Raw genomic sequence first — 27,710 nt, 5'->3', positions numbered from 1 at the left:
TAGGATCAGTAGTCAAACCATAATAGTGTATATATATGTGTATATATATGTATACTACATATATATATTATAGTATACTATAGTAGCCTTTAACATCAGCCCTTTTCTTTACACAGAATAGACTTCATGGTAGATTTCTTCTATGTGCATACTGGTATTTCTGTCCTATTTTAACTAGAATAAGCAACAGGGGTAATTTTACCTTTAAATATACAGTACATTATAGTTGTTTATTTTTGCATTTGATTTCCCCGAAAGAAGAAAAGTCCAAAGACCATTTAGCTTTCTATACCATACAAAAATAAATTGAATGTATTTTTTAGAGATCTAGATATCCATTAGCAGACACTGAAAGAATGGGCTTAGCTGTCAGTTTTTTTCCAGAAGATGAGTATGAAACATTATGAGATATTACTATAAGAAATGCTTTTAATAGATCTTCAATAATATAATAATATATAATAATAATATATCTCCATAAAAGGGAGAATCTATATTATAATACATAAATAAATAACCCTTTCTGCTTTGACTTTCCTGTATACAGAATGCTTGAAATTCTTCACACAGTTGTTGTGAAGATCTATCATACAGGTTTTATGCTAACTACTTGTAATGTTTAATAAACACTTTGAATTTTTACAGATATGAAATAGTTAATGCCCCTGATTCAGTTTGACTGTAAAAATAGAAACAAAATGGAACAAAAAACATCTACTTGTCTTTGTTATTGTAGAAATTAATTTTCAAAGACTTATATAAGAAATCGAGGATGCAGTGGTCACTTGTTTATCCTTGGACTTTATACTTAAGGCTTTCCTTATATGGTTTTGGAAAATTCCTCCTCATCCATGTCCATCATTCCATGCATCAGTTTAATCACATGTATGTCACACATTATTAAAGGTACAAAGAAAATAGTTGGAAGAATTCAGAGTGGGGGAGAAGAAAAACAAAATGAAAACCAAAACCAATCTGTTGAAAGTTCCAAAATATTTGTGTGTGTTTTAGTGTTCTCCTCTATTATTAGCCAAATGATTCCTTGGGATTACTCAAACATTTAAGTGCTTTGTTGATTTCAAGGTTTACTAAAGACTTCTCTGAGCTTTTGGTAAATAGAAAATAACTAAAAAAGCCCAAATCCTTTTACACTTGACTATTATAAACCACTTGGAGGCATATTGTCATCCTGAAATAATTGCATTAGGAAATTAGTGTTTCTGAGTTTCACTCAGAGCTGTTATAGTTCTCAAGACTCTTCTCACTCAATACTGTACAGAATTACATCTGTCTGTATGGGTAGTCTTCCACAAGATTTCTTCTGACTTCATCTTCCTCTGATTTCAACTGTTAACATTCAATTACTACTTAAAAGGTCGATTGAAGAAATTGATCTAATGTGACCTTTACTGTAGTTATCCAACAGGTTCACAAAGGGAAAGTAAAAAATAACAATATTCTCATCTTTAGAGAAAAGACAAAATAACATGATTAGACAAATAGAAAATTAAGGTCAATGTAACAACTGTTGTAAATATTAGAATAAAAAATGTTAGAAAAAAAGTCCCTCAAAAAAATAATCAGTTACAAAATTTCTAACATTAGCAAAGTGAGAACTTATCAATAGAACTAATTTGCTATAACTTCATAAAAATAATAATTCATATGAATATAAATAATAACATAAATAATAGTTCACATAAAGATAAATATTTATTTTATTTGTGTATTTTTATCATAAAATATAAATGTTGTGAGACCATGACATTTTAAAGGGAACTGAATAATACACTGGCATGAATCAATAGCAGAACTATGTGTTACTTCAAAAAATACCAAAAGTTAAAGCTGTCTAAAACTAAATATTTTCTCCAAGCTTTTATTAATGAGACAATAAACCTAAAATACATATAAAAAGTTCTTTAGTCATACAAAAATGAATGTGTTTAGAAGGGGAAATTGTATATTGACAACAGAAATTCACATCCTTATAGAATCATCCTTATATTCACATCCTTACAGATTGGAAAGACATCAAAGTAGCCCAGTAACAATACTAGTCCAACAGCTAATAATTAAAATACAGGTTACAGGTTCTATTAAAAAAAAAAAAAAAAAAAAAAAAAAGCACACAGAAAACAACAATACCATGAGCAGATTTCAGATTAACAAGTGATTATCAGTAGTGCTGACTGAGAAAGGTATTCAAAGCAGCTTTCCAACGTCATTAGTGCTTCCTGAAAGAAGATAAATCACATTTATTTTATGACAATGACCTAATAATTAAGCAGATGAATTAAGTAGATGAATTATCAAACAAGGTTCTAAATGTTATTTTTGAAGTTATAGCTTTCCAAATTGAATTCATTACACTTTCCTTTATATCTTTCACAGAAACAATTGAGGGAACAAGTTATCAATTGGAAGAAATATAGAAATTACCAGAAGCACTTTGCTTACTTTCTAGCTGTTCTCTGAGCAGTGCACTAGAATTTGTTCTGGATCAGTTACATGCTATGAAAATGAGTCGCCTAAACAGTCATCTATAAAATCATCCTACATAGTTTAAATTTATGAGATCTCTTATGGACAATAGCATTTGAATTTTCCATTTACTGGTTTGTTGGTACTACTAAAGAGAATTCTCAGTTCTTTATATTGTTGTTGAATGGAACAGAAGAAAGAATAAATTAATAGGGTGAAATTGTTAAGAAAATTAAAACATTTATACTGTACATTTATGCTATACTGTGTATATCAGGAATGTTTCAGGGCAACAGAAACAAAATATCAAAAATCTTAGATCAGGAAAAGAAAGAAAGTAAAAGAAGCAGAAATTTTAGGGAAAAAAAAAAAAAAACACAAAGCAGATTGACATTTAATATTTTTCTTGTGTCAGGAAATAGAAGTGTACTGTGAAACTCATTGTCTGATGATATGTTTTGTAAGAAATATGCATTGTTGAGTCCTAAATGAAAACATATTGTCCCTTTTTCAGACCTTTTATTTGGCTTTGCCTGAGACCACACTGATAAAAGTTTTCAAGCTGATTCTTTGTTCACCAGGTCAAGAGTCGACATCAATGTATTTTGACTCTGGGAATTTTAAATTGGATACTGCACTTGTAGAACCCAGAGATGGATTGGTATTCACGTAAGAATTATTTTAAAACATTTAAACTAATTGCTGTTTTTGCTAGTCCTGATTAAAGGTATGATAGATGGGAGTTTTTGTATGTGTTTGACTACCAAAAAAAAAAAAAAGTTGGAATAAAACTGTAAAGTACATTGCAAAATTTCCTTGTTCCTTCATTTCTCTCCCTCTTTCTCCTTTCTTAAATTTCCAGTTAATTTTGAGTTAGTATTTTTATTTGTTTGTTTGTATTTTTTGTTTTGTTTTTACCCAACAGTTTCAAGTTCCTGGCCTCACTTCAGCAAACAGTATTGGTCACTGAAAAAGTGAGAAAACTTGGGAACACTGGTCTCTCTCCCTCTCTCTCTCTCTCTATGTATATATATATATATGTATATATTTGTCAAATCAGGTGCAACTGAGCCTACATTTTCACACTGCAGCTTCAATTATTGTGACAAACAACATGACTGCATTGAAACAAAACAAAACAAAACAAAACAAAAACAAAAAGAGCAAGCTATATATATTTTGGAAGCTTGTAGTACCCTTGCATCTCTTTCAGGAAAAAAACATTCTGTTTAACTTTGTCATTATGCACACCTAAAATTTAACCAGCTTTCAAAGAACTGTGTCATATCTTTACCCCAAGCCAACCAAATCAAGTTTAAACCTGTCCATTTCTTTTTGAACTTTGACCAACGCCCTATGTGCTTGTGCCTGACTGTGGGCCTGATTTTGAAAATAAAAGAGTCTCAGGCAAGCTGTTTCTATATTACTTAAACAAGTAGAGTTCAAACATGAACCAGGCTTTCACTATATCCAAAACAGTTTTTCTGCATTGGAGAGTTGTTTATAGCACAAGCTGAGAATGTAAATGAGAAGGGAAATTGGTCTCAGTCATGAATTCGAGTCTGGATCCCAGGCCTCTCTTTCTTTCATTTTGTGCCTTTTATTTTAAATATTGGACAAATAGAAACAGTGAGAAAAATCAGAAACATTATGCAGCAAGTACCAGAACTGGACTGCAGCTTCTGCTGTACAATGAAACTAAACAATAGTGCAGCAATCTTGTGCCCTACAAATATTAGAATGAAAATACACATGCTTTACCACACAATCTTGTTTAGGATGTAAAAGCAAAACTGAAGTACATGAAAATATTTGTCAAAGTCTTCGAATTTAGGAAGATCAGAAAGACAGTAATATTGAGAATGTGATGAAGCACATTATTTTGCCAAGTTCTGATTACAGAAAGAAAGAAAAAACATATTCAAGAATAAATTTCATCTTGTAGGGTCAAAAGTCAGGCTACTCTCCAGCTCTCTATTAGTTCAGTCTTGAAAAGATTTTATGTGTCAATTTTATTCTTTTTGTCCCCCACCCCCCACCCCCACTCCCTTCCCAAGAGGAAAAGCAAGTCATTGTGTTAAAAAATAATGGATCAAAGGAATGTCTAATGTCTTCCACAGGGGTCAAGGGTTTGTACTGTAGTGACATCACAGAATCACAGAATCACAGAATTTCTAGGTTGGAAGAGACCTCAAGATCATCGAGTCCAACCTCTAACCTAACACTAACAGTCCCCACTAAACCATATCCCTAAGCTCTACATCTAAACGTCTTTTGAAGACTTCCAGGGATGGTGACTCCACAACCTCCCTGGGCAGCCTGTTCCAGTGCCTAACAACCCTTTCAGTAAAGAAGTTCATAATAAAGAACAATGAGGTTGTATGTGTCTTCTTATCTCTCATTTATGAATCCCTCTAGCCCTCAAATATGGGATATTAGGGAAACTACCATTCTGCATTATCGTCACCTAAATAGACTGTGCTGAAAACAATATAGTCAGAGGAATCTTGGCAAAACTATTTTCATCACTGGCTGAAAAACAAGCAAGCAAACAAAAAAACCACAATCCACTATAAAGAACATTAGAACCTCATACATTATATAGAGAACATTCCTGTATACAACCTACTGACCTTGTGTTCACTACCTAGAAATTAAATATATTATAAAATATAATAAAGGCAATATTATTTTGTTATGCGTTAGTGTTTGCTATACATAATTAACTTTTGAAAAGAAAGTCATTCAATTTTCTTTCTCATTGTTTCTTATAACAAATATTTCTGATGTCACTTTCACATGAATACATTCAGTTCAAGAAAAACTGAAGATAAATGTGGTTCCTCCATTTCTGCCAGCTTAGGCATACAAACTCGTGTTGTTTTGTTGTTTTTGTTGTTTATTTTTGTTTGTTTGTTTAGTTTGAGCTATGACATACCCATAAGAAAATTTTTATTCTTATGCAGATCTACATTAACAGCATTACCTGTGTTCTGAATAACTACTGACTAGTTACTGAATCTTTTCATATGCTGAGAAAATAAAGCTGAATCAACATAATTAAGGACTTACTTCTCCAAAGGAAAAAAGTCACATTAAAAGGTACAGTTGCAACATGGTAGTAGGTAACTGAAAGTACATGTATAACCCTAATAATCTTATTCTTCTGCTACAAATGATTGATTTTTTTTTTTTTGTCAGCTGACCTTATTATTAAATCATAATAAATACAATTCCTTAAAAAGTACCAGTAATACTGAATATAAAATAAGTTAATCTGGTTCTCCTCTTTCCCCAACTCAGAATCTTCTAGACCATTGATTGTCCTGAGAAATGTAAATAAGAGAGTATGTTTCACTTAAAAAATCACACTTAGAAATGAAGTTCATGCTGCTGGGGTCTTCAAAATTGGCAGTGTGAAAATAAAATGGCAACATACTGAAAACTACATTTTTACATTATTCTGCATTTTATCACAAATGTTTTGATGCCATTAGTATATGTTTAAGTTATTCTGCAAGAAATCATAATCAAGTACAACTGAGTGCATTAGTTGAATACAAATACAAGAAGGACAAATATTTTCTTCCCTTAAAAAAAAAAAAAAAAAAAAAAAAAAAAAGAACAAACAAACATATAATTATAAAATAGATATTTTTAATATAGCTGAGAAAAAAAAAATGTTTTTATGAACTAGTCAGTTCTTTCACTGTCTTTCAGCCACTTTAACTCAAATAAAAGTTTTATTCTAATAGCTTTTCAGTCCCATGCCTATTCTCTGGTGATTATTTTGTTTATGATACCACAGTCTTATTTACACAATAAAGATTTTTCTCCCTTTCTTGAATCAATCCATCTTGACTGTGCAGGGAACAACTACACACCATCAGTGACACCATCTTTGTCTTGGACCTCACTGGGTGTCTTTTGGTAGTATCATGCACTTGTTCTGCAGCAAAGAGTTTAATAAGTAGCAGAATGAGGTATTTAATGTCTGTTCACCCATGCTCAGACCTTGTATTTTGAAATTACTCTGAAATGGAGACTGTACTCTCAATTAAAGGGGTTCAAATTTATTTAAATGTAGGAGGTGCAATAGAATTTGGAAACCATCAGTTGGAATCTGGTTGATTTGGCATAAAGTCAGAAAAGAATGTCACTGCAGGGATATGTCTATTGTATCAATATCCTCTTAAATCACAAAGAAGAAGAATCATTGTTCTGCCAGATCTGTCATATTACAACTAGATGTTCAAGCTACTAGAAAGAACTACTCTCTACACTCTGTTTATTGGTGGTGATTTTTTTTCCTGTTGTCATTCCTCTTTTTTTTTTTTTTATATATAATACTTGCAAGTATAAAAATAGAGGAGTAAAAAAATATTAGCAAAAGTCCAACAAATATGGGAAAAAAAAGTTGATCATCTAATAGAGAAATGAGAAAACTCAGATAGGAAAAAAATCCTAAACGTTTTAATGCCAGTATAGGTTCAAAATTCGTATCTTTCTTTCCTTTGAAAGTATGAAATATTTCTAGATTTTTAGTCAGACATTGAACTTGTCTGTATGTAATATGTTTCTTAGTTGAACAGCTGGATATATTAAAAGCTTAGATACATCTCAAAATCTCAAAAGACTGAAAGGTGGCTATGCTCTTTATTTATTTTTTTTTTCCAAGAAAATACATCTATAATTTTCATTAAAACATCTAACTGTGAAGCAGGACAGAATACAAGTTAAGTGAATCATTCTTCTAGGCATGATCATAACATTCTTAAACAATTCAGGATAGAAATAAAATTTAAATGTCTTGAGTGGTAAAATTAGTTCAGGAAATAAAAATAAAAGACACTTTTAGTTATAGAATCTAACGGTTAAAAAAAATGTTTGAAGTTTTAAAAATGATTTTAAAGTCTCATTTTTATTTCATAATTTTTTATGAAAAAGAATGAAACTAGTAGTTTGTAAACAGTGAATGAAGTAGGAAATTTGCATCTATTTAGGTTTTGTACTCAAATAAGTTCAATAATGTAGCAGTGGTGAAATGTTCAGTTTTTGGTTTTGTAATTGTCCCATAGAAGTTCATAGGACTAGAGAACTATTTCTGCATCTTTACCAGACTTAAAGGTGTAAAAAAAATATGGTATCATATGAATATATACATTTCTGAAACATCCTCTTTTTCTTTCTTGGAAGAGAAAAGAAAAGAAAAGAAAAGAAAAGAAAAGAAAAGAAAAGAAAAGAAAAGAAAAGAAAAGAAAAGAAAAGAAAAGAAAAGAAAAGAAAAGAAAAGAAAAGAAAAGAAAAGAAAAGAAAAGAAAAGAAAAAGAAAGGAAAAGAAAGGAAAAGAAAGGAAAAGAAAGGAAAGGAAAGGAAAAGAAAGGAAAAGAAAAGAAAAGAAAAGAAAAGAAAAGAAAAGAAAAGAAAAGAAAAGAAAAGAAAAGAAAAGAAAAGAAAAGAAAAGAAAAGAAAAGAAAAGAAAAGAAAAGAAAAGAAAAGAAAAGAAAAGAAAAGAAAAGAAAAGAAAAGAAAAGAAAAGAAAAGAAAAGAAAAGTGATATTGTACTCTAAAAAATACCATATTTGAAAGACTCTGTGTCTTTCCTGACATTATTACATAGTTGTCTCCTTCTGTAATTTCTCTCCCTAATAATGGTTCCGATTACAGGTGCTGCAACAGTTAATGTTATTAACAAATACTGCCTCTGCAGGAGATTTACTTCTGAGACTGAACTTTACAATCTCACAAATTTTTGATGATATTTTAAAACCTATGATGATTATCAAGATGAAATATGATGCTTATCAATAATATAATTACGCAGATGCAAAGAACAATGAGGTTTTTTTATTTTTTTTTTAATTTTTATGTACTTTGACTAGTACATTTTATGTACTTTGACTAGTACATTAAACCATTGACTAGGTTTAATGGACATATTTCATCTTCTCTCATGAAGTAAGAGCAGGTACTACAGACTCAGATGAGTTGACCATAGGGTTCTGTCTGTGTTAATGTACAGCGCTGCCTACGGCACTTAGGATAACTGGGGAGAAGGAAAATGACGTGCTGCCCCATGACAAACGAAGCACTGTCATAGACACTGTCTCTGCCAACTTGTTAGCACAGCAGGGATATTTCACCTTTTACACTCAAGTGATTTTCAGCTGTAAATAAGGGTGTGTCTATGTGTCTGCCTCTTCCTCTTTTGCAGAGCTAACCCTGTATAGGAACTTTAAGTTACTCATTCGTGTTTAGGCTGGCACAAATATCCTTTTTGTCTTTGAGCTACCTTAAAAGCCGAATATTATCCTTGAATGCCTTATAGCAAGAAGCTGATTTAAGTTAAAACTAATGGCTTTTAACTTCATATGCATTTTAGCTTGGCTTTATGCAGTAGTTGGGGACTCACTGATATTTCAATGATCAGAGCATATGTTCTTGGACGGTGAAAATGTCTTTTGTGGTTCATGTGTTTCTGCCTACTTTCAGAAGACGATTTCTATCAAGATAAAATTATGCTTCAGAATAGGTTATTTTACTCAGAGATCTTAACGATTAGTTTGTATTATCAACTGAAACTAGGTACTGTTTACGGTCCATAATAGAAAATGTGATTTTTGTTCTGTAGTTATAAAAAGATAATGTTCAAAGGTATTTCAGGTACTTCCTGTGGTTCAACAGAATTCAAAACTACAGATAAATAGTTCTGGAAAGATTGTATACAGTCCATCTAGTTCCCCTTACTGTCAGCTATAAAGTTATCTTTCCTGGTACATTTATCCAGCATATTCTTGAAGGTCTTCAGTGATCTCCCATCTTCTCAGACAGTCATTTCTGTTGCCGAGGGAAGGAAGACACAGCCGTTCAATATGAGTGAACAGTGAACTTTCTTTAATGGATAGCTCAGTCGCCTTTTATCTAGTTTGAACATAAGCAACTCATACATATTGCAGAAACTAAGCTCAGGATTGGTTAACACTTCCCGGGCTTTTCAGTCTGGTCCTCCTTCTTTTGGCTACCTGTCCTGCCTTAGGGACTTTCCCGATGGCCCAAGGGCATCGTGTCCTTGAGCCCGATTGGCTCTCAGCCAGCTGTGTACGTGCCAAGGCTCATGTGAGTTGAGTACGGTGCTTCACTAGCCCATTGTCTCCCAACAGCTCAACATCCACATGTCCTACCTCACTTAACCATTCCTCCACACATTTCAAATATAAAGAATAGGCCTTTACTATGGTTTATGTTTTTCCCAACAATCTAATCTCCCTTGTTACTGTTTGAGAACATTACTTCTCTACAAAATCAATGACAACGGATATTCCTTCTTTTTACTTTCTTGTACCTGAGAACTGTGGTGGTATGGTTTCTCTTTTTCTATCACTCACATGCCATAAATGATATACCCCATATTCTCCTTTCTATATTTACTCATAGATCATATTTTGCAAAATATTGATCATTCATTTTGCTAAAAAAATATTTAGAGAAAATGCCTAAATACTGGTCTCAGGTTTTATGAATATTTAGTAAAACATCTACCTATTTGAAATTTGGAAGACTAGTGTATACTTGATTTATTCCTATTTGGAAAAATGAGTAAAGAAGATTTAAAGATTGTTCACATTTTTTAAATAGACAATTATTAAGTGGAGAAAAAGCAGAATTTCTGCCTTAATCTAAAAGTGCTCATTATTGTCTGTTAGAACAGCGGATAGGTGGACAGAAGAGAAAATCATAGTACTTTTATGTTGCTGGTCACAACTAAGTTATGCTTTATTCTTCTCCATATAAAATGTTGTTTGATTTGACAATAAAAGGCAACAAATTACTTGGATTATTCTTTCTTAAACCTTTTGTAGGTTTCAGCAAGGAAATGGAGCAGAGTAGGAAGAGCTCCCTGTTAGTAGTGATGTTTTTTCAATAGGAAAATTTTCTTAAGGTTGACTTCAACATCAGTTTCACACCACTCTTCAAGCATATTTTCTTTAACAAGATGGTTCCCTGCAGACATTTGCAATTCAGTAACAACAATAGAACAAGTGTTATATGCATCTTACTTATCTCAACGTCTCAGACTTTTTCTTCTTTTCCAATTAAAACCCACATTTTCAAGGGAGTTAAGGTTTGTCTTACATGTTTTTTCTTCTTTTTGAAGAAAATAAAACTTGAAATAATTCACTATTTCAGAACAACTAAGATTTATTAAGTAGGGCTACATATTCTTTTTCCATTGGAGCTCTTTTTCTTCTTCACACCCCCAGTCTTCTTTTTATGCTTCAGTGACTTTCTCCCTAAGTCATCCAGGTAGAGTTTAAATAGTTTTCTCTATCTGAAAAATAACACTGAAATCTGTGCAAGTCAGGGACGGTTTCTGAAAGGTGTATGTATGGTTTGTAAATGCATGTTATGAATGTATTTCTGATGTATATGTAACGACAAAAACAGTTAGGCAGATGGGTGCAACTATATATAAACACTTTGATTTTTTAAACACTTTGATTTTTTTTCAGCAGAAATATTTTTCATAAAATTGAGGTAGGACAGAATTTGACAATGGTGTGGAACTTGTGGAACTTTGACAATGGTGTGCGTCTTGCCACATCACCTCACACTAAGTAGTGTTATTCAGAGAAAGAATATTCATCCATTTTCTTAAACTTTACACTTTGGATTATTGTCAGTTACATTGCTTAAGTTAAAATTTTAACTGCAGCTTTTGTTTACTTTTTTGTTTACTTACACTGTAATTTCTTTGGAAATTTCTTTACTTACGCTGTGATTTCTTTGGAAACAGACATGAAAAGATTACTTTGGAAAGAGTCTACTGCAGGTCTAGAAACGGAAAAAAAATGCTTTTTTTTTTTTTTGCATTTTTGCAAAAAAGTTTGGCATTGCTATTTGTATATCATAATGCTATGACTAATTTATTGTATTTTGTGTAATGAAACGTAATGATTTGCCCTGATGACGTTTCCTACAAATCAATAACTATAGCATCAACAGATGATCCAGAGTTAATACATTCCACAGTTTAGCTGCACTCTTTAAACAATAAATAGCACTTGAGCACTTTGGGACACAACCCAAATCATTGGACTTTAAATGTGAAATAATTATACTGTGACAGGTATTTTTCTCATAATTGAGATAAGCCCATAACTGCACTTCAGTCTTATTATAAAACTGTGTTCAGGAGGGAAAAAATGGATGTATTTAAATAACATTCTAAGACATGGAAAAAAAAAAAGTAATTTACCATAGGAAATTGAATTGAATAAGCATAGAGTAAATTCCTCAATAAATAAGTGATCACTTATAAGGTTCTCTGAGAATTCTCCAGTGGATCCTCATTCACAGAAGGCAGGTGAAAATGAAATTGATTTGCAGGCAATCTTCCTTGGAGCTCTTCTTTGTATAGACATTTGTATAGGCACAACCTAACTGAGCAGGAAGAATCTGAAGGTCCATATTTTCAGGTCCATATAAATGGCTTTCAAGAAAAAAAAAAGAAAAAAGAAAAAAAAAAAAAAAGAAAACCAGCTGTTGGCTGTGCATCAGTGGGTGGAGTGGTCTGGAAAAAAGGATGTGGGAAGAACAGACAAAGTCTTGTTCATTAGCATAGGCTAGCTGAGAGTAGGAACATAAAAATATAATTTTTTAGAATACAGGTGAAGGATGGGTATCATCATTTACACTAAATCTTCTAGTGCTTTCTATGTATTTGTGTGGATGTTGAACTTCACTGCATTTAAGGATTTTTTTTCTCTAAATGTATATGGCATATTTATTTTTTATGTTTGGTTTTTCACCTGATCATGATATAACCATAGCTGAGGAAGAGTAACTACAAAGCTGACTGTTTACAAAGAATGTCCTGCTGACACTTTCAGAATTGTTATAACTGTATTCCATTAAAAAAAAAAAAAAAAAAAAGACTGGCCTATTATAAAGATTCTTGTTTGTACATGTGTACATGACAAACAGCTCTTCACACATGAATCCGAATATTTTTAGCATTAGACAAACTTTTAGGATACGTATAATACTGGTTTTGTGGGTAGTCACATGTTTTTTATGTTGTTTCAATTGCAAGTATTTTAAACATGAAAATAATACCTACCTAATGACAGTTCAAAAATAGGTAATTTTCAAGTAAATCTTTGCAAAAATTAATACAGCTCAGGAAAGTTAACAGATAGCAAAGAATACAGGTACCTTCTTAGTTTGAGCAGTTTGTTTTGTTTTTGGTTTTTTTCATTTTAGTAGGTCTGTATGATAGTATTTCAGGATCTTTGCTCTGCATAAAGGCAAACATTTTATAGATCATTTTATAGATTGGCTAGGGTGGGCTGGAGGGGCAACCAGCTGCTCAGGGACATGCTGGGTATCAGTCAGCAGGTGGTAAGCAATTGCATTGTGCATCACTTGCTTTGTACATATTATTATTATTATTTATTATTATTATTATTATTATTATTATTATTATTATTATTATTATTATTATTATTATTATTATTATTATTATTATTATTATTATTATTATACTTCCTTCTCTTCCCTATTAAACTGTCTGTATTTTAACCAATGAGCTTTTTTTCCCTGTGATTCTCTCCCCTATTCCACCAGAACACAGTGAATGGCTGTGTGGTGCTTAGGTTCCTGATCGGTTAAATCACAACATCTCCAAAGATGAAGGTTTCATGGCCTTTCTAAGTGCCGCACCATCCTAATGGTAAAATTATGAAGTTCAATCAGAATTTTCCTGTGTTCTAACTTGATTCAGTCTCCTCATCTCCAGGCTGTACAAAATCCATTTCTCTCTGCCTCTCCTTATACTGCAGGAGCCTCTGCTCTAGTCATCATGGTGGTCTGCTCATTTCAGATTGACAGTGACTTTCTTGTACTGGGGAGCTTTAAGCTGAGCACAGTACTCTGGATACTCTTCACACTCAGCTCATTGCTTACCAGGTCCTTTAAGTCTTGCAAAAGTCTTTGCAAGTCTCTGCAGAGGTACTCCATCTCCAGACAGGACTCAGCCTAAGCAGTTATGTGCAGTTAATCCATACTAGATGCAGAAGTTTGCCTTTGTGGAACTTTAGGAGGTGTCTATCAGCCCATTTTTCCAGGGTGTCAAGGTTGGCCTGCAGAGGCTCTGCTCTACTGAATGTCAGTCACTCTTCCTGCTGCTCTCCACCCCACATGCTGTTTGGCACCATCCCCAAAATATGCTGAGAGTGCACTCTATCTCAACATCTGCATATTTAAAAAAGCAATTTAACAGTGTTTAGCCTCAGTACTGTCCCCTGAAGAACACCACTAGTAACTGCCCATAAGTTGGACTTTATATTACTGACCTCAGTCCTTTGAACCCAACAGCCCATTTTTAATGTATCTTATAGCCAATATACCCAAACCATGTCTCTCTAGCTGTAAGGACAGAGTAGGTGAATATGTCACAATTAAAGTCAAGGCAAACAACATTCACAACTCTTCCTCATCCACAGAGGCAGTCATTTCTTTGTAGAAGATTATCATGTTGTTTAGACACAAACTTCCTTTAGTAACTCTGTGCTGAATTCTCTTAATTGTTTCTCTTCCTTCAGGTACTTGCACATAGCTTTCAGGAGGATTTTCTACATTATCTTCCTGAGGACTGAGATACGGCTGACCACTTCTGGTTTTCTGGATCTTCTTTCTTGATTTTCTTGAAGTTGAAGTTAAGGATTTCTTGGTATATTTTAAATATACAAAGGTATGCTTTAAAGAGCAAAGACTTCTTTACAATATGCATGTAAGCCGTGTTAAATAAATAAATATTTTATATTTTCAGGCTGCAGTGAGACAGGCAAATTTTATCTACGTGAGAAAAGTTGTCTTTCTTAGTCCTGGTCCACAGCTATTTCAAATATATGCTTGCTAATAAGTGGTTGTAGAATAACGTATAAATACTCTGACAGAATCCATTCTGAAGACATGAAATAATTAATACATTAGAAAGCATTAGTCAAATCACTTTAACCTCTCCAACTGGCTGAGTTTCAATTTAATGCAAAGTATAAAATCCCCTCCAACATAATTAGTCACCTTTAATTACTTTGATATCAGAATGCAAATGGAAAAATAAAAAGCTAAATAATTAAGCTAATTAGTGTACACTTTGTATTACATTAGTATAATAAAGCAATATGTTTGTATGGTTAATATGAAATTTTTTATTGATTTTTTTAGTTATATGTACAAATATGTTTGTGTTTATATACAGATTATTATTATTATTATTATTATTATTATTATTATTATTATTATTAATTTTATTTTTAAATCTAGCTCAGTCAACTTTGTATTACAACTTGTGATTTAGCCCCAGCAGGCAGCTAAGTACCACATGATTCCATATATAAAATTTGAAGGGGTATCATGGAACAAAGTGTTCATTAGCCCACCTCAGTGACTGAAGGAGGAACAGAAGAGATGGAGCTGGTAACTGTCAAAATAAACAAATATGAAGTTATAAACACCAATTTTTTTAAAACATTATTTCTTCAGAAGCAGAATATTATATAAGCTGAATTATATATACTGAGTAAATATATTTGTAAATATATTATGCATACTGAGTATAATGCTGAGTTATGTATTTTTTTTTCCTGCAATATATCTGTTTGGAATTAGCAGATGTTAAAAACAATGGTCTGCTACATTTAGTCAAAAATGTAGAAATTACTTCTGTAGCACATAGTGTACAAGATGTGCTTGTAACAGAGGAGAGTGCTGTGTAAAACCTAGAGGGTATTATGGTGGTTTCTATTTAATTTTTGCTTCTTTATTGATGTCTCAATCCTTAATTGAAACAACTGTATACTGAAACATATTGCATGTAATTTTCAAGCTGTTTGTGATTCATAATTAATAATATTGTGGAACAAAAATTATAATTTAATATCTCAAACACCAGCTAATGCAACCATAATCCTCTGAGAAGATCTACAAACTGCTAAAGCTGATTCTATCATTAAAATTACCTGTGGACACCTAAAATATTCAAAAAATTAGTTACATACTCTGGGGGTCATAGTGAATCATGGAGATATACATTTCCTGTGATTCATAACAAAACTTTGAGCTATTATTATTCTGCAGCAACTATTTACATTTTTTAAAGACTCTTATAATCCAAATGTTTTCCACAGACATACACATATATATTTTCATATAGCCATGCATATGATAATTTTTTACTCTGTCATATTTCTGGAGATACTTATTGGTATTTAAAATACATTATAAAATTACAGTTATGATGAAACAAGCATTTCTGGAAAGTTGAGAAAAAATATAAATTTTAAATAGAACACATATATTTAAACTTTCCATCCAGGACATTAAGAGATCACAAGATGAGTAATTTATTTATTTACTTATCTTAATTTACTTGAAACAATATCTATTTGTATATTGTTAAAAATATTAGATAACATTTGTCGTCATTGTCCTATTTAATTTGTAATTATGCAAATGTAAAATTATGTGGTATGTTGATTGTCATCATTCACCAGGTGACTGTACATTTAGGACTCCATATTCCTACAGACTGTTCAAGGGTCCTGATTCTCTGGGTTACCTTGCAGACAAGGAAGCTTATGTGGTCCTTGCTTTGCAGTTTGTGGACAGAGCTGACAGATGCACTGTCCTAGAGAAACCCTTCCATACCATAAGAGTCACATGCACAAAACCTGTTTCGGATGCAGGGGAAATTTAAACCTGGAGTGTTGTAACTGGAACATTTTAAGTTCAACAAGAAAGCATTTTCTGATGAAACTTTCCTAAAAAGAAAATCTGTCAGAAAGTTGCCTATTAGATCTCTTTCTGCTTATTTATTCTGATGTCGTTCTTACACTTTCAGGGCAGTATGCTAGCATTTTCACTGCTTTTTGACATTCATGAAGCAAGGTAGTGATTCCATGCAATACCCAGAGGATTATACATATTCTGTCTACCAGCTGCTTGGGGTATCATTGCAAGGCAAAGATTATACTTTAGCTCAATATTTCTGGAGATTAATGTTACTATATTATTTTTCACTTTAACCTTAGCTCTGAATTTCACAGTTTGCAAAGCTTGTTTTGAGGCATATTGCAACACTGTTGCAATATTTCTAAGCCAAAATTTTAAGTACATTCTCCAGGATCTAATTCCCGGAGTATTTTCAAGTTTTGAAATTATGTGAACCACAATATATAGTAATGTGGTAGATTTTCACCTCCTTAGAAAGTAGGTCAATTCCAATATTTCAAGAATTCAAGTGAATTACAAGGAAATATGCAATTAATGTATTAAAGATCTTCACATGAATCACAACATAGATCTAACAAAAGAATCCAGCAGTTTGAAGTTAGGAAACAAAGAAGAATAGCAAGAGTTTGAAAGTCCCAATAAATCAATCAATTGGAATTGTACCCTTCCTGTCTTAGTTTCATAAAATATACAGTATACTTCAAAATTTATTACATAACTTTTATATAAAGACACAATGCAAAATAGTACATTTAAAATATGCAACTTATTTACCTCTGTTAACAGGGCCATTCTTTTTTTTTTTTTTTTTTTTTTTTAAAAGTAGTAATATTTAAACAAATTTTAAATAGTTGTACACAAGTAAAAGCAACTATGGTCTTAGTAGTTCACATAAAACTTTTTATTACGGTTTTAATGTCCACAGATGTAATTGCAAAAGACATTCTGGTGACTCATAAGATAGTGGAAAAAACAAATCTGATTTTTATAATAAAGAAACATGAAAACCTAATGCAAGTATTCCTAAAACAATCATGAGTTTTATTATTGATGTTATCAACTAAGTAGAATTGTCATATAATTTCAATATGGAGTAAGTTCGTTCATTACAGAAATAAGGGATGTTGTAGGCTACATACATATAAAATATGTAGAGAGCTATTGCCATTATAATGGTCTTAGCTATAGTTTGTTTTTTTCTAAAAAGTTTTTTTTTTTTTTTTCCATAAATATAGTATGATTCCTGTCACAGAGCATGCTGCCGTTACAAATACAGTAAGAAAGGCCCACTAAACCTTCTCCAGGTAGGTATTCTCATGCTCAGTTAACTGCCTACCAGTAATAATTTCAATGTTTGTCTTTACTGACTGATTACATCATTCTCTGGAGAATTAATTTATTGATTCATTGATGTTTTATTTAATAATGAAATTACTTTTCATCCCGCTTAACTGATTCGCTGCTTTGTTGATTGTCCACTTATTGAATTTATTTGTTTAGCTAATTATTAATCCTTAAACTTTGCCTGTTTAATACCACTCCATTGCCTGTGTATTTTAATTATAATGAGTTTTGCAACCTAATTGACTCTGTACCTACATGATTTTCTCACTTAATTAATTGTGTTTATACAATTAATTGGTTGATTTATCCACCTCTATTTAATCACTGAATAATTGTATCTTTTGCTGGCACTGAGTTACGTAATGATTTGGTAGCCATAGTCACATACTACCAATATTTGTCCAGAGCAGACCATGTCTCCTTCGTCTTCCTTACATTTTTACCTATCACTACCTCCTCTACCTTTAATGTCCTCACTGTTTCTTTTTTTTCTTCTTTTTTTGTTTTTTATTTTATTCAAATTAAATACATATTGATCTTTAACATTATCAAAATTTCTGTTTATTAATGTAAATTTAAAAAGTATAAATTAAAATTATTCCCCCCAGGGACAAGCATGACTACAGAGGATAAGAAAAAGGCTGAGGTTCTTACTGCCTTCTTTGTATCTGTCTTTACCTCCCAGACCGTTTATCCTCAGCCTCCTGACCTGGAAGTCTGGGACAACCAGGGGATCAGGCCCAGTCAGCATGGGTTCATGAAAGGTAAGTCCTGCCTGACCAACTTCATCTCCTTCTATTACTGGGTGACCCCTTTGGTGGATGAGGTGAAGGCTGTTGACGTACATGTAGTCTACCTACACATCATCATGGTTGTTGACACGGTCTCCCACAGTATTCTCCTGGAGAAGCTGGCAGCCCATGGCTTGGACAGGTACACCCTTTGCTGGGTTAAAAAACAGGCTGGATGGCTGGGCCCAGATAGTAGTGGTGAACTGAGTGAAATCCATCTGGCGACCAGTCACCAGTGGTGTTCCCCAAGGGTTGGTATTGGGGCCTATCCTCTGTAATATCTTTACTGATGACTTGGATGAGGGAGTTGATTGCACCCTCAGTAAGTTTGCAGATGACATCAAGTTGGGGGAAAGTGTTAATTTTCTGGAGGGTAAGAAGGCCCTGCAGAGGGACCTGGACAGGATGGGTCAATGGGCAGAGGCCAACGGGATCAGGTTCAACATGGCTAAGTGCCAGGTCCCACATTTTGGCCACAACCCCATGCAGCGCTACAGGCTTGGGGCAGAGTGGTTTGAAAGCTGTGCAGAGGAAAAGGAATTTGGGGGTGCTGGTTGATGCTTGCCTGAACATGAGCCAGCAGTGTGCCCAGGTGACCAAGAAGGCCAAAGGCATGCTGGTTTGTATCAGGAATTTTGCAGCCAGCAGGACCAGGGAGGTGATCATCACCCTGTATTCTGCTCTGGTGAGGCTGCACCTCTGTGTACTGTGTTCAGCTTTGGGATCCTCACTGCAAGGAGGACATCGAGGCCCTGGAACATGTCCAGAGAAGAGCTACAAAGATGGTGAAGGACCTGGAACACAAGTCCTATGGGGATATCTGAGGGCACTGGGGTTGTTTAGTCTGGAGAAGAGGAGGCTCAGGGGAGACCTGAATACTCTCTACAAGTACCTGAAAGGAAGTTATGGGGAGCTGGGTGTTGGCTTCTTGCAGATAACTAGTGGTAGGTAGAAGGAATGTCCACAAGTTACACCAGAAGAGGTTTAAATTGGAAATTAGGAGGCATTTCTACTCAGAAAGAGTAGTCAGGCATTGTAACAGGTTGCCCAGGGAACTGGTGGAGTCACCGTTCCTGGGGGTATTCAAGGAAAATCTGGACCTGGTGCTTATGGACATGGTTTGGTGGGTGATATTGGTGGTAGGATGATGGTTGGACCAGATGATCCTGAAGGTCTTTTCCAACCTTCATGATTGTATGAATCTATGATTCTATGATATCACATATATTGAAATATCTAGTCTTACACGGACTCCCCATAGCAGTGCTTTTGAAGCTAACTTACATGATTCCACAAGCATTTTACAGGCACATAGACTATTGAATCTATAACTGAATATGCAGAAATTTGAAAAATAAGTTCAAAATTGTTACCATTATTTTTCTCTGACAAGCTGAAAGGATACTGAAGATGGAATTCTGGGATTAAAATATGATACCAATCAAAATATCATGAAAAATTTTGATGAATTAATAAAATGCATGTTAAATCTGCAGGTGAAAGTAAATCCATGTAGGTCTAGTGGCAGACAGGACTAGACTTCATAATTATATATATATTGGAAAAATAATATATAAAATATAATTAGAAAAAGATTCAGTTTCTTACACTTTTACAAATACATGCAAGATGGAGGATAATTAACCTAACAGTTTTGCAAAGAATTATATGCAGATCACAACAAACTTATTGGTTCAGTATGAGATCACAGTACCTTGCTGTTATGAAGAAGACAAACAAGATGCTAAGATATACAGAATGATCCTTTATTTGTAAAACATGCAAAATAATCTTAAAACACCGATCTTCACAAGTAAAGAAGGAACTGGAGTATTGTGACTGTGGTATACTGTTCAAGGTGTCGTCTTTCCAAGAAGATTTAGAATACATGAGAAAAGCTATGGCATACCTATAGGTTATAAATAGGTTTAAGGAAAGCTTGAAGTACTTAAACTTATTAAGCCTAGTGAGAGTGAATTGAGGCTTTTTAGTTTTAGGTCATAAGTTGTTCTTCATGTACTCAACTGACAGTTCAAGAAAGTATGGCCTTAAATTGTAGACAGAGAAACTTAGATTAGATATGAGAAAAAGCTTTCAAACTATCATTGAAAGTTGGGTGATTCCTTAGGCTGAGTAGAAAATTCAAATAGCCAGATGTGGTTATGTGTGTTGATAATGTCACTGTATTTCATAGTCTTATTTAAATATATATATATATATTTTTCCATTCATATTCCTGTTTCGTAGGTTAGAAATTCAGGGAAAAGCATGCTCTTCCACTTTAATTCTGGAGTATTAACCAAATAAATACATCTCTGATCTGGGGTTCAGTTTAGTGGAAGTCAAAATTTAGGCTCACTAACTCACTGAGCAAGTTGTCACTATTAAATGAAAACTGGGAATTAAAATGAGATTCCAATGGCAAAAACTGGGACATTTCTTTATCTCAAGAAATACCTGTCACTCATTAATGTATTCTTCATTCATTCAAGTGAAATAATTAAAACCTACATTTCATTTCTAATTTCATCAGGATTACCAGTTTTTATGTTTGAGAATATTTAGAGCCAATATGTTCTGTAAAACATTTGTTTCCAAGCCAAAAGCTGAAGTGCTTACTATTTTCAGATGACAACAAAAATACTATGATCTTTTGAAGAAATAGTATAGCAGAAGAAATTTGGGTAATAAACAAATGTGTTTTAATCTTAAGATTAAGCATGTATGGACAATATATTTTGAATGTTTCACAAACTTACTTTACATGTATTTTTTAGACTTGTGTTTCCTAGCTGTAATTCTAGTAGAATCAATAAAGCTTTAGTAGAATCAATAAAGCTTCATATTTGACACAAGTGTAGAAAATAAATGACAGTTCAAGGTTCTAGAGTTTATGAAAGAAAAGGGCTAGTTTTTGTGTCCCTGCTTCATGCCAGTCCTATACCAAATCTAGTGTCACAGAGTCTGTGAGTCCAAATGGACTCTCGGAAAGCATTAGAACAGATACAAAATCATAAAATAAATTTAGGGAAAATATAAATATGTACCTGCATTTTCCTATCTAGCAATATTCCTCCCAGTACCTGCATGCAAACACATTAAATACACTTATTTCTTGTTAATCCCTAGAACTTGTAACTTGCATTTGAACACTGCTGAAATCTTTGCTCAGAAAGTAGAAAACTTTCATGATTCCTTTATAACTGCTTAAAAATCACTAAGTGGTTTGAATGCAGACTGTGAATCCATGCAAGCTCATATGGAGTTTTGGTTCTTTATAGATAGCAGAAAGTGTTGTCAGATCACGAGATGGAAACAGCCAGTGGAGTTTTTAGTACACAGAGACCTGAGATAAAAACAAAACACAGTATTGTCATTTTATAAGAGCTTTAATCATGCATAACAGTTTGTTCTAATGAATATGTATGAGACACTGATGAACATGAATGATTGATATCTATGATTCACAGAGTGAAGAAGCTTATCTATATGCAGATTAAGTACCTCATAGAAAACTATTCTTCCTCTTCTCCCTCCCATTTTGGCGAACTTCCTGCACGACTGAATGTCAAGGCTTGGATGTTTCCTACAATAACATCTTTATACTCATAAGAACAGATCTTGTCAATTCTCTTCAAATAAAACTTAAATTTGAGATTTCTCAGAACATTTTGGAAGCTTATATAATGGCTGCAATGCAGACCATTATTTTAAATTATTGAGGAAATGTAATATCTGTTTAAAAAAGAAAAAAAAAGTCTAACTAGGTTATCTTTCATAGTAATGCTAATATATTTAACAGAGCTAATATTAGAACTTGAATGTTAAAACATTCTGAATTCATTATATTAGTTATGATAGTAATACAATGATACCAATAGGTTCAAAACTATTTGTTGAAGATACACTGTCTTGGAGGAATTAAGCTTTTCTCATTGCAGTCTGATATTTCTCTTATACCGTACTGGTCCATAAAAAATATAAACGCTGCCTCCTGAAATTAAACTCGATTTTGTATGCTTTTATATAGCATGGATTCCTAATGATCAAAACATAAATAAAATATTGGAATAAATGAAATAATGAGATCTGTTCATAGTTTGTATGTGATTTAAATCTTTAGTTTCCTATCACACAATTTCTTTGTCTAACTTAAAATATGCCATACTCCATATGTTATTTTATGTTGGAATAAAAAATGAGAAGTCAACTGAAATCTTAAATTCATGTATTTTCATTGCATTTAATACACTATACAGAAGCAATTTGAGAGGTAATAGTGAAAAATATTCCACAATATCGCACTTTCAATTGGGAATGGAAGATAGATTAAATTTTAACTCAGTAATGCTGGACTTGACCTATTTAGATTTTTCATAGTTCCTGAGAGCAGGAAAAGGAAAACAAATAGTTGGTATACAATGAATCCATGCACAAATAATATATGTTTATGTAAAACTTAATTATATTTTTCTTTATTTATAGTTTTAAAGGTTAATGAAGCAAAACTTTGTTTTTCTACTGCATGTCATATTTTAAATATTTAGATTTTTTTTTATAAAAAAAGTAGCAGCTTTTACTCTCAGTAAAAGAAAATGCAAAGGATATGATCTATAGGTGAATAGAAAATCCTAGTTACTATTTTATTGTGCAAGAACAATACTTCTTACTTATTTTTAGCCAGTATTCATGTAAACATTTCCATTATTCCAGCACTCTGCATGTCTACTGAATCTCTAAAATTACTTCAGAAAAAGTCTCAAATGAAAAGTATCCATGAGAACCTTATCCATATTCCATGTTCTTGTGTCACTTGGTTACCCAAAAACTACAAACAAAATCTTTTCCGAGTCCTTTAGATGAGATGAAAATTAGAATAACTTGTGCTTATGATTGATCCAAGCAGAAAAACTACTACAAAATATCTGATGGTGTTTTCAGACTGAGAAATATAGCGAGGTACCCACACATACATATACACATACATATAATGAAAATATACATGTAACAGCACAACTGTTTCAGGGAAGGAAGGTTTTTACATAAAAGTAATTGCTTTTATTAAAAATACTATTATAGTTGGAAAGCATATAAATCTTTTCAGACGTACCAGATCTTCTCTTCTGAAACTGAAACCAAAAACAAACAAACAAACCTCCTAAAACTAAATACAAGAGCAACTTTTCTGACCTTAATTGGATATATAATTGTTAGACCACAGAAAAAAAGGGATTTGGTATCTAAGGCATATATGAAAGTTGATATGAGTTTAGAATGAAGGCAGTGAAGGGTGATAGGAACTTTCTCTGGAAAGAGAGATGTGATCTCTAGGTTGTGAGTCATGAGTAGTGGGAGTAAAATATATTCTGTGATAAATTCATAGCTTTACATAGTCAATATTCTTTGGTGGGTGAGCTTTAGTTACAAAGTTTGCCCTTGTAATAGGTTTTTAGGTCTTTCTTGATTATCACATATGACAGATGATAGATGGTGTAACTCACTGTTTGGCAAGATGTGTTTCCAACTGGACAGGCTGTTATGTGTCTTTATCTATTCTCAGTTTGTGTTCATATGTGATCCTTAAAAATTGTATCTGTATTTTCCATGAGAGAACTTAGTGTTTGGATATAGTATATACAATCTGAACAGCAAAGAACTGTGGGACCCTGGGGTTGAAATATTTCTCAATTTCACCACAAAAATAATATAATAACAAAAACAAACACACAAACAGAAAAAAAAAAAAAAAGAAGTTCATGGTCTGAACTTTTGGGTAGACCTGTGCGGTGTCAAGAGTTGGACTTGATGATCCTTAAGGGTCCCTTCCAACTCAGGATATTCTATGATTCTATGATTCTTTTTCAACCTATTTTAATTTGGTGCTAGAATTATTTTAATGGTGATGTATATGTGCTCTTACTACAGACAGGTAACTCAGGGGAAAAAAGGAAAAAAAAGTATTCCTTCCTGAGTAATGGTTGGACTTGATGATCAGAGATGATCTGTGCTAGGTCAAAGGCTGGACTAGATGATCTGAGGAGTCTTTTCCAACCCAAATGATTATATCATTCTATTATTCTATGAATTAAAAGATTTCAACTCTCTTTTTTTTTTTTTTTTAAAGAAGATTTTCAACTTCTATTTTTTTGAAATATAAGATTTGCTATGGATTCCATCATTGTAATATAAGAAAATCATGAAAAGGCAAAAAATAAAAGACAAATCCAGCAGAACCAAGACATGGGTTGATCTATAGTATAAGACATAAGTATCTAATTCCAGGCCAATCTATTTTTTTGTTTGTTTGTTTTTATGCACATGTTTAAATATTGTCTGTTTATTCTAGTGTTAGTCAACACTATAGAAGTCAGGGTGCTTCTGAAACTTCTGGAGCAGGACTTCTAGTATTTTGTTGATCTGATTTTAGGGTGAATTGATATTCTGGGTGTGCACCATCTTCCTTACCTGAAATGCCAATCTGCTTTCTGAGAAAAGATAAAGGAAACCTGAAGGCTGGAAGAGAACCATGACATGATTCAGTATATCTTCTTCTGCAGAACTACAAAAGAACTTAAGATAGATATTCAGGAAAAAGTTGCTCTGTATAACAGGTTCCTTTTAGCATGTGTATGATATAATGAAAAAATCACCCGAACGCTATACTCTCGATATTCTCTATTAGACACTCTTCATAGGAAAAAAATGTAACATAGGTATAATACTAATATTATGTAATCATATAAAAATATTTATTTTTTCAAATAAAAGTTATTTTAAAAACTAATTAAGAACCTTATTCTTTGTCTCTCTCTCTCTCTCTCTCTCTCTATATATATATATAAAAAAAAAAGGAAATGCAAAGCTACGAGGAATATATCATAGAAATAAAAAGAAAACGACCTAACTCTAAGTGATTAATCTTTTAGTATTTATGTCAGCAAGATTTTTTTATATGTATCTGAATATGGGTACTTTTATGATGACAGTTTGCCATCAGAATGACTCATATGGGGCATCATTTTCTAAAACAGATTGTCTTTAAGGCTGCTGATGGCAAATTAGGCCATAAAGACCAGTACACTTGTACAGAATTGAAATAGTAAATCAGATTTTGCTTGAAGAGGCAAGTCATTGCAACATTTGCATGTATTTTCTTAGTAGAATTTTTAAAATACTAATTTGCTTGGAGACTTCTAAACTTAAATCAAGCATTACCTTTTTTTTTTTTTTTCCCATAGAGAATATGGTGTTGAAATTTTGCATGTATTCAGTGAAAATCTAAGCTAATATGTGCATGCAGTGATATCAAAATGAGAAATTAAAAATGTCATTAAAAATTAAGACAGACTCCTCTAGAGCAATTGCTTGGCAGCTTGTATTTCATTAAATACTAAACCTGTGCTCTTTCTATTGAAAGTCAATTTGCTTTTGTAATTTTGCATCCACTTTCCCCTATTACAGCCTTCATAAAAGAGTTTAAAATATACTAGATTATACATACATATTATTCGGGATGGAAATTGAATGCAAAATGAAATCTTCAGTGAGGTGATTAAGTGTGAGAAACAAGTTTAAAAGCCTATTCAGGATTTTTTGTCCAAGTTAGCTCTTAGAAAATGTTTGCATAACGCTTGACCACAGTGAGAATTACAATAACAACAAAGTCCAGAAATATTTAGTAAAATCATTATTCTTCTGACTACAGTAGTTTTATTTTATTATATAATTTTCTTAATACCTCCAATTATACCACCATTTTGTCATCTAATAAAGAGTAATCAACAATAATCATCCGTCTTTCATATCACTTTATATCACTTAAATTGCCTAATTCTATAATAAACTTGTCATTTGTGATTGAGGCAGCATAATATATTTCTGTGTCAAAAGCTAGATATATTAGGTGTTAATGAAACTGTATGAATCATAATGATATAATGTAATTTACTCGGTAAAATCATGAAAGAATTTTAAATTAAAAAAAAAAATAAATAAGAGCTAACAATATTTTTCCATCAAATAAATTGGAAATATATGTATTATAATGGGACAGAACATTCATGAACTTAATGATCGCTTGTGGGGAAATTCACTTCTCTGTTGATGTCCAGGTCTTGGATGCTAAATGCAATTAACATTAACAGCGTATTGAATTGTCTGGATGGTTGAATTTGAATAGTTGTGGTCAATGGTTCAATGTCCAGCTGGAGATCAGTGACAAGCGATATTTCTAAGGTATCACAATGGGGACATCTATTATTTATCATCATTGTTAGTGACATGGACAGTGGGATTGTCATCAAGTTTGTGGACAACACTAAACTGTGTGGAGTGGCTGATAGGTTGAAGGGAAGGGATGCCATTCAGAGGGAGCTGGACAGGCTTGGGAGGTGGGTGCATGTGAACCTCAAGAAGTTCAGCAAGGCCAAGTGCAAGGTCCTGCACATGGGTCAGGGCAATCCCAAACACGAATACAGGCTGGGCAATGAGTAGATAAAGAACAGTACTGCAGAGAAGGACTTTGGGATGAAAAACTGAACATAAGCTGGCAAAGTGTGCTTGCAGCCCAGAAACCAATTGTATTCTGGGCTGCATTAAAGAACCATAGCTAGCAGTGCAAGAGAGTTGATTCTACTCATTTACTCTGCCCTTGTGAGACCCCACTTGGAATACTGCGTTAGGCTCTGGGACCCCCAACATAAGAAAGACATCCTTATAGCGAGTCCAGAAGAAGTTCATGAAGATGATCAAAGGGCTGTAGCACCTCTCCAATGAAGAAACGCTGAGAAAGTTGGAACAGAAGGCTCCAGGGAGACTTTATAATGTCCTTCTAGTATAAGAAAGATAGAGAGGGGCTCCCTTCCCTCCTCTCCTCTCCTCTCCTCTCCTCTCCTCTCCTCTCCTCTCCTCTCCTCTCCTCTCCTCTCCTCTCCTCTCCTCTCCTCTCCTCTCCTCTCCTCTCCTCTCCTCTCCTCTCCTCTCCTCTCCTCTCCTCCTCTCCTCTCCTCTCCTCTCCTCTCCTCTCCTCTCCTCTCCTCTCCTCTCCTCTCCTCTCCTCTCCTCTCCTCTCCTCTCCTCTCCTCTCCTCTCCTCTCCTCTCCTCTCCTCTCCTCTCCTCTCCTCTCCTCTCCTCTCCTCTCCTCTCCTCTCCTCTCCTCTCCTCTCCTCTCCTCTCCTCTCCTCTCCTCTCCTCTCCTCTCCTCTCCTCTCCTCTCCTCTCCTCTCCTCTCCTCTCCTCTCCTCTCCTCTCCTCTCCTCTCCTCTCCTCTCCTCTCCTCTCCTCTCCTCTCCTCTCCT

At 33.3% G+C, this 27,710-nt stretch overlaps 1 long non-coding RNA gene across 1 annotated transcript in view; it reads left to right on the top strand.

Moving 5' to 3' along the window:
* LOC137850892 (uncharacterized) overlaps window positions 1–25,533 on the top strand; it is a 65,530-nt gene extending 39,997 nt beyond the window's left edge. The window contains exons 2-4 of the long non-coding RNA XR_011092883.1: window positions 17,514–17,582; window positions 18,308–18,386; window positions 24,841–25,533. This is a non-coding gene — a long non-coding RNA (uncharacterized lncRNA). The remainder of the gene's footprint in view (window positions 1–17,513; window positions 17,583–18,307; window positions 18,387–24,840) is intronic.
* The last annotated feature ends 2,177 nt before the right edge of the window (window positions 25,534–27,710 follow it).

Source organism: Anas acuta, chromosome 2 (assembly GCF_963932015.1).
Source record: "Anas acuta chromosome 2, bAnaAcu1.1, whole genome shotgun sequence".
Classification (NCBI taxonomy): Eukaryota; Metazoa; Chordata; class Aves; order Anseriformes; family Anatidae; genus Anas; species Anas acuta.
This window is presented reverse-complemented; position numbering and strand designations above follow the sequence as displayed.